Source organism: Telmatherina bonti (genome assembly GCF_933228915.1).
Source record: "Telmatherina bonti genome assembly, chromosome: 18".
NCBI lineage: Eukaryota > Metazoa > Chordata > Actinopteri > Atheriniformes > Telmatherinidae > Telmatherina > Telmatherina bonti.
Window position 1 is genome coordinate 38944232 of NC_136616.1, and position 10694 is coordinate 38954925.

Below are 10694 nucleotides of genomic sequence, written 5' to 3' on the forward strand. Positions count from 1 at the left end.
GGAACCGGATCCCAGTCCGGCTTCAGGAAGCGAAACCTTCAGTTTCAGACCCGCCCCGTGGAACCGGATCCCAGTCCAGCTTCAGGATCAAAACCTTCGGTTTCAGACCCGCCCCGTGGAACCGGATCCCAGTCCAGCTTCAGGAAGCAAAACCTTCAGTTTCAGACCCGCCCCGTGGAACCGGATCCCAGTCCAGCTTCAGGATCAAAACCTTCAGTTTCAGACCTGCCCCGTGGAACCGGATCCCAGTCCAGCTTCAGGATCAAAACCTTCAGTTTCAGACCCGCCCCGTGGAACCGGATCCCAGTCCAGCTTCAGGATCAAAACCTTCGGTTTCAGACCCGCCCCGTGGAACCGGATCCCAGTCCAGCTTCAGGATCAAAACCTTCAGTTTCAGACCCGCCCCGTGGAACCGGATCCCAGTCCAGCTTCAGCATCAAAACCTTCAGTTTCAGACCCGCCCCGTGGAACCGGATCCCAGTCCAGCTTCAGGATCAAAACCTTCGGTTTTAGACCCGCCCCGTGGAACCGGATCCCAGTCCGGCTTCAGGATAAAAACCTTTGGTTTCAGACCCGCCCCGTGGAACCGGATCCCAGTCCAGCTTCAGGAAGCAAAACCTTCAGTTTCAGACCCGCCCCGTGGAACCGGATCCCAGTCCAGCTTCAGGAAACGAAACCTTCAGTTTCAGACCCGCCCCGTGGAACCGGATCCCAGTCCAGCTTCAGGATCAAAACCTTCAGTTTCAGACCCGCCCCGTGGAACCGGATCCCAGTCCAGCTTCAGGATCAAAACCTTCGGTTTCAGACCCCGCCCCGTGGAACCAGATCCCAGTCCAGCTTCAGGATCAAAACCTTCGGTTTCAGACCCCGCCCCGTGGAACCAGATCCCAGTCCAGCTTCAGGATCAAAACCTTCGGTTTCAGACCCGCCCCGTGGAACCGGATCCCAGTCCAGCTTCAGGATCAAAACCTTCAGTTTCAGACCCGCCCCGTGGAACCGGATCCCAGTCCAGCTTCAGGATCAAAACCTTCGGTTTCAGACCCGCCCCGTGGAACCGGATCCCAGTCCAGCTTCAGGATCAAAACCTTCAGTTTCAGACCCGTGGAACCGGATCCCAGTCCAGCTTCAGGAAGCGAAACCTTCAGTTTCAGACCCGCCCCGTGGAACCGGATCCCAGTCCAGCTTCAGGATCAAAACCTTCGGTTTCAGACCCGCCCCGTGGAACCGGATCCCAGTCCAGCTTCAGGATCAAAACCTTCAGTTTCAGACCCGCCCCGTGGAACCGGATCCCAGTCCAGCTTCAGGATCAAAACCTTCGGTTTCAGACCCGCCCCGTGGAACCGGATCCCAGTCCAGCTTCAGGATCAAAACCTTCAGTTTCAGACCCGCCCCGTGGAACCGGATCCCAGTCCAGCTTCAGGATCAAAACCTTCAGTTTCAGACCCGCCCCGTGGAACCGGATCCCAGTCCATCTTCAGGATCAAAACCTTCAGTTTCAGACCCGCCCCGTGGAACCGGATCCCAGTCCAGCTTCAGGATCAAAACCTTCAGTTTCAGACCCGCCCCGTGGAACCGGATCCCAGTCCGGCTTCAGGATCAAAACCTTCGGTTTCAGACCCGCCCCGTGGAACCGGATCCCAGTCCGGCTTCAGGATCAAAACCTTCTGTTTCAGACCCGCCCCGTGGAACCGGATCCCAGTCCGGCTTCAGGATCAAAACCTTCAGTTTCAGACCCGCCCCGTGGAACCGGATCCCAGTCCAGCTTCAGGATCAAAACCTTCGGTTTCAGACCCGCCCCGTGGAACCGGATCCCAGTCCAGCTTCAGGAAGCAAAACCTTCGGTTTCAGACCCGCCCCGTGGAACCGGATCCCAGTCCAGCTTCAGGATCAAAACCTTCGGTTTCAGACCCCGCCCCGTGGAACCAGATCCCAGTCCAGCTTCAGGATCAAAACCTTCGGTTTCAGACCCGCCCCGTGGAACCGGATCCCAGTCCAGCTTCAGGAAGCAAAACCTTCGGTTTCAGACCCGCCCCTTGGAACCGGATCCCAGTCCAGCTTCAGGATCAAAACCTTCAGTTTCAGATCCGCCCCATGGAACCGGATCCCAGTCCAGCTTCAGGAAGCAAAACCTTCGGTTTCAGACCCGCCCCGTGGAACCGGATCCCAGTCCAGCTTCAGGATCAAAACCTTCAGTTTCAGACCCGCCCCGTGGAACCGGATCCCAGTCCAGCTTCAGGATCAAACCCTTCGGTTTCAGACCCGCCCCGTGGAACCGGATCCCAGTCCAGCTTCAGGATCAAAACCTTCGGTTTCAGACCCGCCCCGTGGAACCAGATCCCAGTCCAGCTTCAGGATCAAAACCTTCAGTTTCAGACCCGTGGAACCGGATCCCAGTCCAGCTTCAGGAAGCGAAACCTTCAGTTTCAGACCCGCCCCGTGGAACCGGATCCCAGTCCAGCTTCAGGATCAAAACCTTCGGTTTCAGACCCGCCCCGTGGAACCGGATCCCAGTCCAGCTTCAGGATCAAAACCTTCAGTTTCAGACCCGCCCCGTGGAACCGGATCCCAGTCCAGCTTCAGGATCAAAACCTTCTGTTTCAGACCCGCCCCGTGGAACCGGATCCCAGTCCAGCTTCAGGATCAAAACCTTCAGTTTCAGACCCGCCCCGTGGAACCGGATCCCAGTCCAGCTTCAGGATTAAAACCTTCAGTTTCAGACCCGCCCCGTGGAACCGGATCCCAGTCCGGCTTCAGGATCAAAACCTTCGGTTTCAGACCCGCCCCGTGGAACCGGATCCCAGTCCGGCTTCAGGATCAAAACCTTCTTTTTCAGACCCGCCCCGTGGAACCGGATCCCAGTCCGGCTTCAGGATCAAAACCTTCAGTTTCAGACCCGCCCCGTGGAACCGGATCCCAGTCCAGCTTCAGGATCAAAACCTTCGGTTTCAGACCCGCCCCGTGGAACCGGATCCCAGTCCAGCTTCAGGAAGCAAAACCTTCGGTTTCAGACCCGCCCCGTGGAACCGGATCCCAGTCCAGCTTCAGGATCAAAACCTTCGGTTTCAGACCCCGCCCCGTGGAACCAGATCCCAGTCCAGCTTCAGGATCAAAACCTTCGGTTTCAGACCCGCCCCGTGGAACCGGATCCCAGTCCAGCTTCAGGAAGCAAAACCTTCGGTTTCAGACCCGCCCCTTGGAACCGGATCCCAGTCCAGCTTCAGGATCAAAACCTTCAGTTTCAGACCCGCCCCGTGGAACCGGATCCCAGTCCAGCTTCAGGAAGCAAAACCTTCGGTTTCAGACCCGCCCCGTGGAACCGGATCCCAGTCCAGCTTCAGGATCAAAACCTTCAGTTTCAGACCCGCCCCGTGGAACCGGATCCCAGTCCAGCTTCAGGATCAAAACCTTCGGTTTCAGACCCGCCCCGTGGAACCGGATCCCAGTCCAGCTTCAGGATCAAAACCTTCGGTTTCAGACCCGCCCCGTGGAACCAGATCCCAGTCCAGCTTCAGGATCAAAACCTTCAGTTTCAGACCCGTGGAACCGGATCCCAGTCCAGCTTCAGGATCAAAACCTTCAGTTTCAGACCCGCCCCGTGGAACCAGATCCCAGTCCAGCTTCAGGATCAAAACCTTCGGTTTCAGACCCGCCCCGTGGAACCGGATCCCAGTCCAGCTTCGGGAAGCAAAACCTTCGGTTTCAGACCCGCCCCGTGGAACCGGATCCCAGTCCAGCTTCAGGATCAAAACCTTCGGTTTCAGACCCGTGGAACCGGATCCCAGTCCAGCTTCAGGATCAAAACCTTCGGTGTCAGACCCGCCCCGTGGAACCGGATCCCAGTCCAGCTTCAGGATCAAAACCTTCGGTTTCAGACCCGCCCCGTGGAACCGGATCCCAGTCCAGCTTCAGGATCAAAACCTTCGGTTTCAGACCCGCCCCGTGGAACCAGATCCCAGTCCAGCTTCAGGAAGCAAAACCTTCGGTTTCAGACCCGCCCCGTGGAACCGGATCCCAGTCCAGCTTCAGGAAGCGAAACCTTCAGTTTCAGACCCGCCCCGTGGAACCGGATCCCAGTCCAGCTTCAGGAAGCGAAACCTTCAGTTTCAGACCCGCCCCGTGGAACCGATCCCAGTCCAGCTTCAGGAAGCGAAACCTTCAGTTTCAGACCCGCCCCGTGGAACCAGATCCCAGTCCAGCTTCAGGATCAAAACCTTCAGTTTCAGACCCGCCCCGTGGAACCGGATCCCAGTCCAGCTTCAGGACCAAAACCTTCTGTTTCAGACCCGCCCCGTGGAACCGGATCCCAGTCCAGCTTCAGGATGAAAACCTTCAGTTTCAGACCCGCCCCATGGAACCGGATCCCAGTCCAGCTTCAGGAAGCAAAACCTTCGGTTTCAGACCCGCCCCGTGGAACCGGATCCCAGTCCAGCTTCAGGATCAAAACCTTCGGTTTCAGACCCGCCCCGTGGAACCGGATCCCAGTCCAGCTTCAGGACCAAAACCTTCAGTTTCAGACCCGCCCCGTGGAACCAGATCCCAGTCCAGCTTCAGGATCAAAACCTTCGGTTTCAGACCCCGCCCCGTGGAACCGGATCCCAGTCCGGCTTCAGGAAGCGAAACCTTCAGTTTCAGACCCGCCCCGTGGAACCGGATCCCAGTCCAGCTTCAGGATCAAAACCTTCAGTTTCAGACCCGCCCCGTGGAACCGGATCCCAGTCCAGCTTCAGGAAGCAAAACCTTCAGTTTCAGACCCGCCCCGTGGAACCGGATCCCAGTCCAGCTTCAGGATCAAAACCTTCAGTTTCAGACACGCCCCGTGGAACCGGATCCCAGTCCAGCTTCAGGATCAAAACCTTCGGTTTCAGACGCGCCCCGTGGAACCGGATCCCAGTCCGGCTTCAGGAAGCGAAACCTTCAGTTTCAGACCCGCCCCGTGGAACCGGATCCCAGTCCAGCTTCAGGATCAAAACCTTCAGTTTCAGACCCGCCCCGTGGAACCGGATCCCAGTCCAGCTTCAGGAAGCAAAACCTTCAGTTTCAGACCCGCCCCGTGGAACCGGATCCCAGTCCAGCTTCAGGATCAAAACCTTCAGTTTCAGACACGCCCCGTGGAACCGGATCCCAGTCCAGCTTCAGGATCAAAACCTTCGGTTTCAGACCCGCCCCGTGGAACCAGATCCCAGTCCAGCTTCAGGATCAAAACCTTCGGTTTCAGACCCGCCCCGTGGAACCGGATCCCAGTCCAGCTTCAGGATCAAAACCTTCAGTTTCAGACCCGCCCCGTGGAACCGGATCCCAGTCCAGCTTCAGGAAGCAAAACCTTCGGTTTCAGACCCGCCCCGTGGAACCGGATCCCAGTCCAGCTTCAGGATCAAAACCTTCAGTTTCAGACCCGCCCCGTGGAACCGGATCCCAGTCCAGCTTCAGGAAGCAAAACCTTCGGTTTCAGACCCGCCCCGTGGAACCGGATCCCAGTCCAGCTTCAGGATGAAAACCTTCAGTTTCAGACCCGCCCCATGGAACCAGATCCCAGTCCAGCTTCAGGATCAAAACCTTCGGTTTCAGACCCCGCCCCGTGGAACCGGATCCCAGTCCGGCTTCAGGAAGCGAAACCTTCAGTTTCAGACCCGCCCCGTGGAACCGGATCCCAGTCCAGCTTCAGGATCAAAACCTTCAGTTTCAGACCCGCCCCGTGGAACCGGATCCCAGTCCAGCTTCAGGAAGCAAAACCTTCAGTTTCAGACCCGCCCCGTGGAACCGGATCCCAGTCCAGCTTCAGGATCAAAACCTTCAGTTTCAGACACGCCCCGTGGAACCGGATCCCAGTCCAGCTTCAGGATCAAAACCTTCGGTTTCAGACCCGCCCCGTGGAACCAGATCCCAGTCCAGCTTCAGGATCAAAACCTTCGGTTTCAGACCCGCCCCGTGGAACCGGATCCCAGTCCAGCTTCAGGATCAAAACCTTCAGTTTCAGACCCGCCCCGTGGAACCGGATCCCAGTCCAGCTTCAGGAAGCAAAACCTTCGGTTTCAGACCCGCCCCGTGGAACCGGATCCCAGTCCAGCTTCAGGATCAAAACCTTCAGTTTCAGACCCGCCCCGTGGAACCGGATCTCAGTCCAGCTTCAGGAAGCAAAACCTTCGGTTTCAGACCCGCCCCGTGGAACCGGATCCCAGTCCAGCTTCAGGAAGCAAAACCTTCGGTTTCAGACCCGCCCCGTGGAACCGGATCCCAGTCCAGCTTCAGGAAGCAAAACCTTTGGTTTCAGACCCGCCCCTTGGAACCGGATCCCAGTCCAGCTTCAGGATCAAAACCTTCGGTTTCAGACCCGCCCCGTGGAACCAGATCCCAGTCCAGCTTCAGGATCAAAACCTTCAGTTTCAGACCCGCCCCGTGGAACCGGATCCCAGTCCAGCTTCAGGAAGCGAAACCTTCGGTTTCAGACCCGCCCCGTGGAACCGGATCCCAGTCCAGCTTCAGGATCAAAACCTTCAGTTTCAGACCCCGCCCCGTGGAACCGGATCCCAGTCCGGCTTCAGGATCAAAACCTTCGGTTTCAGACCCGCCCCGTGGAACCAGATCCCAGTCCAGCTTCAGGAAGCAAAACCTTCGGTTTCAGACCCGCCCCGTGGAACCGGATCCCAGTCCAGCTTCAGGATCAAAACCTTCGGTTTCAGACCCGCCCCGTGGAACCGATCCCAGTCCAGCTTCAGGAAGCGAAACCTTCAGTTTCAGACCCGCCCCGTGGAACCAGATCCCAGTCCAGCTTCAGGATCAAAACCTTCAGTTTCAGACCCGCCCCGTGGAACCGGATCCCAGTCCAGCTTCAGGACCAAAACCTTCAGTTTCAGACCCGCCCCGTGGAACCGGATCCCAGTCCAGCTTCAGGATGAAAACCTTCAGTTTCAGACCCGCCCCATGGAACCGGATCCCAGTCCAGCTTCAGGAAGCAAAACCTTCGGTTTCAGACCCGCCCCGTGGAACCGGATCCCAGTCCAGCTTCAGGATCAAAACCTTCGGTTTCAGACCCGCCCCGTGGAACCGGATCCCAGTCCAGCTTCAGGATCAAAACCTTCGGTTTCAGACCCGCCCCGTGGAACCGGATCCCAGTCCAGCTTCAGGACCAAAACCTTCAGTTTCAGACCCGCCCCGTGGAACCGGATCCCAGTCCAGCTTCAGGATGAAAACCTTCAGTTTCAGACCCGCCCCATGGAACCGGATCCCAGTCCAGCTTCAGGATCAAAACCTTCAGTTTCAGACCCGCCCCGTGGAACCGGATCCCAGTCCAGCTTCAGGATCAAAACCTTCGGTTTCAGACCCGCCCCGTGGAACCGGATCCCAGTCCAACTTCAGGAAGCAAAACCTTCGGTTTCAGACCCGCCCCGTGGAACCAGATCCCAGTCCAGCTTCAGGATCAAAACCTTCGGTTTCAGACCCGCCCCGTGGAACCGGATTCCAGTCCAGCTTCAGGATCAAAACCTTCGGTTTCAGACCTGCCCCGTGGAACCGGATCCCAGTCCAGCTTCAGGATCAAAACCTTCAGTTTCAGACCCGCCCCGTGGAACCAGATCCCAGTCCAGCTTCAGGATCAAAACCTTCGGTTTCAGACCCTGCCCCGTGGAACCGGATCCCAGTCCGGCTTCAGGAAGCGAAACCTTCAGTTTCAGACCCGCCCCGTGGAACCGGATCCCAGTCCAGCTTCAGGATCAAAACCTTCAGTTTCAGACCCGCCCCGTGGAACCGGATCCCAGTCCAGCTTCAGGAAGCAAAACCTTCAGTTTCAGACCCGCCCCGTGGAACCGGATCCCAGTCCAGCTTCAGGATCAAAACCTTCAGTTTCAGACACGCCCCGTGGAACCGGATCCCAGTCCAGCTTCAGGATCAAAACCTTCGGTTTCAGACCCGCCCCGTGGAACCAGATCCCAGTCCAGCTTCAGGATCAAAACCTTCGGTTTCAGACCCGCCCCGTGGAACCGGATCCCAGTCCAGCTTCAGGATCAAAACCTTCAGTTTCAGACCCGCCCCGTGGAACCGGATCCCAGTCCAGCTTCAGGAAGCAAAACCTTCGGTTTCAGACCCGCCCCGTGGAACCGGATCCCAGTCCAGCTTCAGGATCAAAACCTTCAGTTTCAGACCCGCCCCGTGGAACCGGATCCCAGTCCAGCTTCAGGAAGCAAAACCTTCGGTTTCAGACCCGCCCCGTGGAACCGGATCCCAGTCCAGCTTCAGGAAGCAAAACCTTCAGTTTCAGACCCGCCCCGTGGAACCAGATCCCAGTCCAGCTTCAGGATCAAAACCTTCGGTTTCAGACCCGCCCCGTGGAACCGGATCCCAGTCCAGCTTCAGGATCAAAACCTTCAGTTTCAGACCCGCCCCGTGGAACCGGATCCCAGTCCAGCTTCAGGAAGCAAAACCTTCGGTTTCAGACCCGCCCCGTGGAACCGGATCCCAGTCCAGCTTCAGGATCAAAACCTTCAGTTTCAGACCCGCCCCGTGGAACCGGATCCCAGTCCAGCTTCAGGAAGCAAAACCTTCGGTTTCAGACCCGCCCCGTGGAACCGGATCCCAGTCCAGCTTCAGGAAGCAAAACCTTTGGTTTCAGACCCGCCCCTTGGAACCAGATCCCAGTCCAGCTTCAGGATCAAAACCTTCGGTTTCAGACCCGCCCCGTGGAACCAGATCCCAGTCCAGCTTCAGGATCAAAACCTTCAGTTTCAGACCCGCCCCGTGGAACCGGATCCCAGTCCAGCTTCAGGAAGCGAAACCTTCGGTTTCAGACCCGCCCCGTGGAACCGGATCCCAGTCCAGCTTCAGGATCAAAACCTTCAGTTTCAGACCCCGCCCCGTGGAACCGGATCCCAGTCCTGCTTCAGGATCAAAACCTTCGGTTTCAGACCCGCCCCGTGGAACCAGATCCCAGTCCAGCTTCAGGAAGCAAAACCTTCGGTTTCAGACCCGCCCCGTGGAACCGGATCCCAGTCCAGCTTCAGGATCAAAACCTTTGGTTTCAGACCCGCCCCTTGGAACCGGATCCCAGTCCAGCTTCAGGATCAAAACCTTCGGTTTCAGACCCGCCCCGTGGAACCGGATCCCAGTCCAGCTTCAGGATCAAAACCTTCGGTTTCAGACCCGCCCCGTGGAACCAGATCCCAGTCCAGCTTCAGGATCAAAACCTTCAGTTTCAGACCCGTGGAACCGGATCCCAGTCCAGCTTCAGGATCAAAACCTTCAGTTTCAGACCCGCCCCGTGGAACCGGATCCCAGTCCAGCTTCAGGATCAAAACCTTCGGTTTCAGACCCGCCCCGTGGAACCGGATCCCAGTCCAGCTTCGGGAAGCAAAACCTTCGGTTTCAGACCCGCCCCGTGGAACCGGATCCCAGTCCAGCTTCAGGATCAAAACCTTCGGTTTCAGACCCGTGGAACCGGATCCCAGTCCAGCTTCAGGATCAAAACCTTCAGTTTCAGACCCGCCCCGTGGAACCGGATCCCAGTCCAGCTTCAGGAAGCAAAACCTTCGGTTTCAGACCCGCCCCGTGGAACCGGATCCCAGTCCAGCTTCAGGAAGCAAAACCTTCAGTTTCAGACCCGCCCCGTGGAACCAGATCCCAGTCCAGCTTCAGGATCAAAACCTTCGGTTTCAGACCCGCCCCGTGGAACCGGATCCCAGTCCAGCTTCAGGATCAAAACCTTCAGTTTCAGACCCGCCCCGTGGAACCGGATCCCAGTCCAGCTTCAGGAAGCAAAACCGTCGGTTTCAGACCCGCCCCGTGGAACCGGATCCCAGTCCAGCTTCAGGATCAAAACCTTCAGTTTCAGACCCGCCCCGTGGAACCGGATCCCAGTCCAGCTTCAGGAAGCAAAACCTTCGGTTTCAGACCCGCCCCGTGGAACCGGATCCCAGTCCAGCTTCAGGAAGCAAAACCTTTGGTTTCAGACCCGCCCCTTGGAACCAGATCCCAGTCCAGCTTCAGGATCAAAACCTTCGGTTTCAGACCCGCCCCGTGGAACCAGATCCCAGTCCAGCTTCAGGATCAAAACCTTCAGTTTCAGACCCGCCCCGTGGAACCGGATCCCAGTCCAGCTTCAGGAAGCGAAACCTTCGGTTTCAGACCCGCCCCGTGGAACCGGATCCCAGTCCAGCTTCAGGATCAAAACCTTCAGTTTCAGACCCCGCCCCGTGGAACCGGATCCCAGTCCGGCTTCAGGATCAAAACCTTCGGTTTCAGACCCGCCCCGTGGAACCAGATCCCAGTCCAGCTTCAGGAAGCAAAACCTTCGGTTTCAGACCCGCCCCGTGGAACCGGATCCCAGTCCAGCTTCAGGATCAAAACCTTCGGTTTCAGACCCGCCCCGTGGAACCGGATCTCAGTCCAGCTTCAGGATCAAAACCTTCGGTTTCAGACCCGCCCCGTGGAACCGGATCCCAGTCCAGCTTCAGGATCAAAACCTTCGGTTTCAGACCCGCCCCGTGGAACCGGATCCCAGTCCAGCTTCGGGAAGCAAAACCTTCGGTTTCAGACCCGCCCCGTGGAACCGGATCCCAGTCCAGCTTCAGGATCAAAACCTTCAGTTTCAGACCCGCCCCATGGAACCGGATCCCAGTCCAGCTTCAGGAAGCAAAACCTTCGGTTTCAGACCCGCCCCGTGGAACCGGATCCCAGTCCAGCTTCAGGATCAAAACCTTCAGTTTCAG